Here is a 5,802-nt window from a genome sequence, read left to right as displayed (position 1 = left end):
TTATAGAACAAGACTTTCCTTTGGGTAAGTTCTCAGGTTCTATCATTAGTGACGCCAGTTCTTAATTGGTATTATTATAACTGGCAATTTCTATCAATAATCATTATGTCACTTATGCACTAAATGATTATTTTGATTTTGACCACTTTGGTGATTAACAAAATCATAAATCTCATGTGCATAAAGCAAAACAACATTCTGATTATGACCACTTTGGTGATTAACAAAATCATAAATCTCATGTGCATAAAGCAAAACAACATTCTGATTTTGACCACTTTGGTGATTAACAAAATCATAAATCTCATGTGCATAAAGCAAAACAACATTCTGATTTTGACCACTTTGGTGATTAACAAAATCATAAATCTCATGTGTATAAATAATTTATAACACATACCTTATGCAAAACAATCAGTCATAGAGCAATTACTTTTATGCCCAAATTTCAAACAATTATTTTGTACCAGTAAACTTTAATCGTGCAAAGCCAAAACAGTAAATCTGATCAATTCTTTTATGATTGAGAACAGAAATTGGCATATTATCACGAGCACCAATACTCTGGATAACTCAAATAATATAGACCTTATTTCGAAATCAGACGTCTTAAATTTGAGAGTCCTGGCATTGTATCAGTCATTATACTCAAAATTTAGTAGAACAAAGTTATGCTATTAATCGAGATACAGTTTCGAACACTCTAATTTTAACTTTGGCTTGAAACTCGATCTTTGCCCTTGCATCTCAAACATAACATTCGTTACAGCTTAATTTTCGTTCTCGCTGAATACAATTTTTCTTATCAAAATTTTTAGACTACGACCTCAAATCTTTAGCTCAACGTTAAAACATCGAATCATAACAGCAAGTAAAAATTCTTCGTTAACGTATGGCGGGGCAAATCACAATCATGGTCCTCCACAGTAAACATTATTTACTAAGACCTTAGTCGTTATGGTCTTGGAGAATTTCTCATTCGATCAGCACCAGGCATTAGAGGATATATTAGGCGTCTACAGGGATACAAACCATACGGTTGTTTACAATAGAAAAGCGGTGAAATTTGCAACTTCAGTGTTTCGTTGCGTTTTCCGCAACCATCTCGATTGTGGACGCCTTCTTCCTAATTGTGTTATGTATCATCTACATATACTGATATGCCTCATCTTCTCACATCGCACCAACTACCCATTATTACTATCCCCAGGATTTCCTCTCCAATACTCTCCGAGGCCAAGAGTTACTGCTCTTTCGCACAGAAATCCGTTATTATTCCCTTCAATCAGGCTAGCGCTGAGAGGAAATAAATAAATCGATTTACAGAGAGAGGCAGGTTATATAAAGCTTGAAATCAAGAAACAAAAATCAATGGGGAATCAGCTAAACCGTGCAGAACCACTGCGGCAGTTAAAGTTATACGGTGGAGCGATGGTAGAATTGAAAATTTTGGGGACGCAATTAAGGTGGGAGATCTCAAATTGCCCCAAGTACACAAAAAAACTCAGGAAGCAATGATCACTTAAAAAAAAATACCCATTATTCCCAGAACTCTGTTAGTGACGCCATGATTATATAGCCAGTAAGAGGGATTTAATCTCGAAAACAGAGTATAAGCAAAGGGCAATCACTCTTAACATCATGAGTAAAGCACAGAACAGATCAATTGCAATCATAGGAAATATTCAGTTATTGATTGTGGCTCTGATACCAAATGTAAAACTCTTAATTAATCATGAACAATTCAATTAACAGCCCAAAGATCATCAATACCGAATATTTCACAAACAGAACTTAATAAACAAGATGACATACCTTGATTAACAACGGAAGATGTAATGGCTGCCATCTATTTTCTTCTGTCTCCTGGCTGTTCCTCTTCTTCAGAATTCGGTTTCTCTGCTCTTGCCCTCACTTCCTTCATGTGTTTCTTGATGGAGAAGAAAACAACTCTTGTGGGGAGAGAGAGGACCCAATCCTTTATATATATCATTTAACTCTTAATCTGGTACGTCCATCATATACCAATTCAACGCTTTAATGCTTTAATGCATGCTTTAATGCTTTAATGCTTTTAACCCTTTAATGCGTTAATTATAGAATGATTTATTTATGACTTAATTAATCGGGTCACATTCAGATTTAGAAACTGCAGATTTCTAACACAAAGTACTCAGAAAGTTCAACACAGCCATCGCTATCGCCGTCATAGTAATCACCATAAAAAATCCAAATCAGAACATATAAATAAAATGAAAGGATTAGGATTAATACGATTTGGGTATAAACCGACAGCACGGTATTAGTCGTGACAGCAAGGTAAGGTATTAGTCGTGTCCAGTTAAAGTTTTAAATCCATACATATATACAATGCCACGCAACGCCTCCCACTTATTTTTATATTATTACAGTGACAACGGTCTAGATTATTATTTATCCACGCAGTGGGATATGTTATGTAATAGGCGTGAGTGGGTTTTGGACTTCATGACTTCAGCCAATGGCTTACTATGTTCAAATACATCTAACCCAAAGTTTTTATATTTATTTATGAAGTTGGTAGACCCATGTCATATATTATTTAACGAATCTTTTGATTGACGGAATTTATTATGAACAAATTCCAGCAAATACAATTTATTAATATGTCATGAACTAATATATATATATATATATATATATATAAAATAAAATAAACTTTTATGTTTATTTTATTATTTGAGTATTTTATTTATTTGTCGTTTGTTGGAATTTATTTTGATTTATAAGTTTCATTTAAATTTATTAAATATTTTTACATATTTAATTATTGATTTAATAAAGTTTAAAATGGAATTATTAAATGCATCAATTAAATGTATTCTTAAAAAATAATCATGTCCGGTTATGATGTTAATATCCATTTATGTTATATTAAATTATTATTATTATATTAAAAATAAAAATAAAAAATTTAAACATTTGGTTATATAAAGTAGTGTGTAGTAGTAATACAAAGTAGTGTGTAGTAGTAATACTTCTTTAAAAAATAAAATAAAAATAATATATATATTTTTAAAAGGCTGAAGTTTGGTGAGGTCATAAATTTCTATAGTCATAATTTTGTGAAAATTTTAAAGGTTATAGTTTTTGAAATTATAATATTTGGGATTAAAAAAAAGAGGAAAGTTTATAAAGACCCATGCATTAGAATAAGTATTATTACGCATTAGGATAGAATTCCCTGCATTAGGACAAGGAGGTCGCAAGACCACCCTCCTTGACCTCGGTACCTGTTAGCCTCCTGTTGCAACAGGTGTTCATCTTTCATGATTGACATTTTTACATGCCAAATATGTCATACTTTGCACGCTGCAATGCTCCATATTTCCTAAAGAGGCCAAAGAAGGGGCCATGGAAGTGTGCCAGTCTAAATACCACTGATGTATTCCAATTTTGATGACTTAACCATTTTTGAAGAATGTTCTGTTAAGGGAAGTCCAAACAGCTTAATCTTGGCTTCCCTAGGTTTCAATTTCTTGCTTTAGAATATAGAGAATGAATATCTGTCCAAACAGCTTAATCTTGGCAGATTTGTAGATAGGTAGAGAAACAAAGGAGCCCAACTGCTTAATCCGGGCCCTTGGCAGAAATAAGGATAGATTTAGATAGGAGGGCAGTCAAAAGAAAAATTGTAAAGCAGGGTCTGCAAGCCTAAGTGCACCCAAACCAAAAAGGAGAAAAAAATGCTAGGTAAGCAGGCTGGGTAGGTAGTTTTGAGGTTGCAGAATGTTGATTTATGATCAAATTTGTGTTTCAAAGTGATATTTTACTTTAGATCATAGGTACAAGGCAGTTTTCATTTGGAGGAGCTCACGCTAGATATCTCTAACTCCCCCCCTTCTTCTTATTTCCCAAATCACTCACTAATTTACTTAAAGAGGTCAAGATCTGCTTGATTCCTCTTAGTTTCATCATTTTCCATATCATTTGCCTTGGTGAAGATCTGCTTCACTCAAGGATTTCCTTTCTTCCTCTATGAGTCACTTTTCCCCCATTGATAGCCTAAGATCCACATACTTAGTGCTTTCTTGTCATTTCCATATTAACTACTAACTCTATTATTTAGCCCCCTAAATCATTTCCCTATCCCCTACTATGCAAAAATATATAAAATCCCAAAAATATTAAATAATCCTCCCCTTGGCACTATAGCCATATTCTTCTAAGTCCGAGAGGCAGTAGTCCATCTGGGGCTCCTACTAACCCATCCGTGTCCTAACTGGAGTTAGTCTGACACCTGGTCATGCTAACAACCATTCCCCCTTAACCCTAACCCTACAACACCCATATTCCGCCCTTATCCTAAAGTTTTACATGTAAATATCTCCTCGCTCGCTTATAACCCCGTAAACCCACTTTTCCAATGTTTAAACCCCCCACCCCCCCCGGCCATTTAATAAATTATTCAAATGCGCCGCGGGCCCCGTCCATTATCCCTCCGCCGCCTCATCTGTTCCGCCAACCGTCCGATGCCCAGTACCACAGATCAACGATGGGTAGGCCCTTTCATCTCCGAAGCTGCCGAGGGTTAGCGCCCGGGATATGAGCGGTTTTCTCGTCGTACTCCCGCCACGCATCGCCCTCTCGGCTGTGGCGGAACCCCCTCTGCCGAAACCACTTCTGCTCAAAAGCGGTGTGCTTGTAACCGGATACCGCTCTCCCCCCTCCTGCGTCAGCGCCACATCATGCTGACGTCACCGTCCAGCGTCGTCCTCCTGCCATTGTGTCCTTGCCACGTAGCTACCATCGTACAACCACGTCACCTCCTCCGCTGTACTGGCACGTCACCACCGTACTGGGACCCACCGCTGACGTCACCGTAAAAAAAAGCGCGAAAGGCGCAAATCGTAGCCTAGGAAGCCCGAAATCAGAATCTGAGGCATGCATGGCTACGGGAAATAGGCCAAAATGGAAAGCCCCTTCGTGACTCAGCCTCCAGCAGGCCTGAAAGGCGCAAAATGACCAGAATTTCTTCGCGAAGCATTCAGAAAGGGGCAAACATAGTTTTTGAAGCAACAGAGGGCCGAGCAGCTGCCATGAAAGGTCGATGGGACAGTCTAAAACACTCAGAAGACATTAAGGAGGCCAGGTTCAGCCCCAAAGAGTATCAGAGGAAAGATGAAGCGTCAAAGAGTATCAGTTCGGCAACATCAAAGCAGGTGAAAATTAAAAACCTCCATCAAAGTCAGCAAAACAATTAAAGCCATTTAAAAGCTTATCTGGTTGGGATTAGTGCACATTAATGCCACCAAACAGCAGAACCGAGTTAGAGGTGGAGATAAAAGACAAATCACAGTTATTACAGAAAGACTGCACCAAGCCACCCAGGACAAACATTAACTCAGTTTGATACAGCTGCCCTCAGCGCAGCTCAAAGATATTTTCATGCATTTATTTTTGGATAAGATTAGGTTAAAGTAATCATTTTATTTCAGACCTGTTTAGGTCGGTTGTAATAGATTAATTTTGGATAATTTTCCCTATTTATACGACCCTCTGCATTGTAAAAAGGGTTGGTTGGTTGATGATCTTCATTAGAGACTCACACTGGATATCTGAGATATTTTACTTAATCAAAGATTGCTGAAAAGCTTTGGAGGAATGACTGTTTGTTCTGTGTCTAATGGTTTGAAGAATTGAATGCGGAATTCTTGCGCTGCGATATGAATCAATAAGTGTTCCTCACCTCTGTTATTTCAATTTCATATATGCTCAAGTTACAGAACAAAGGATTGGTTTAGAATTTGCTTAGCTGCCCTC

The sequence above is a fragment of the Pinus tabuliformis genome, chromosome 6 (assembly GCF_031772625.1).
Source record: "Pinus tabuliformis cultivar Carrire ecotype Pingquan chromosome 6, CPIR1, whole genome shotgun sequence".
Taxonomy (NCBI): Eukaryota; Viridiplantae; Streptophyta; class Pinopsida; order Pinales; family Pinaceae; genus Pinus; species Pinus tabuliformis.
This window is presented reverse-complemented; position numbering follows the sequence as displayed.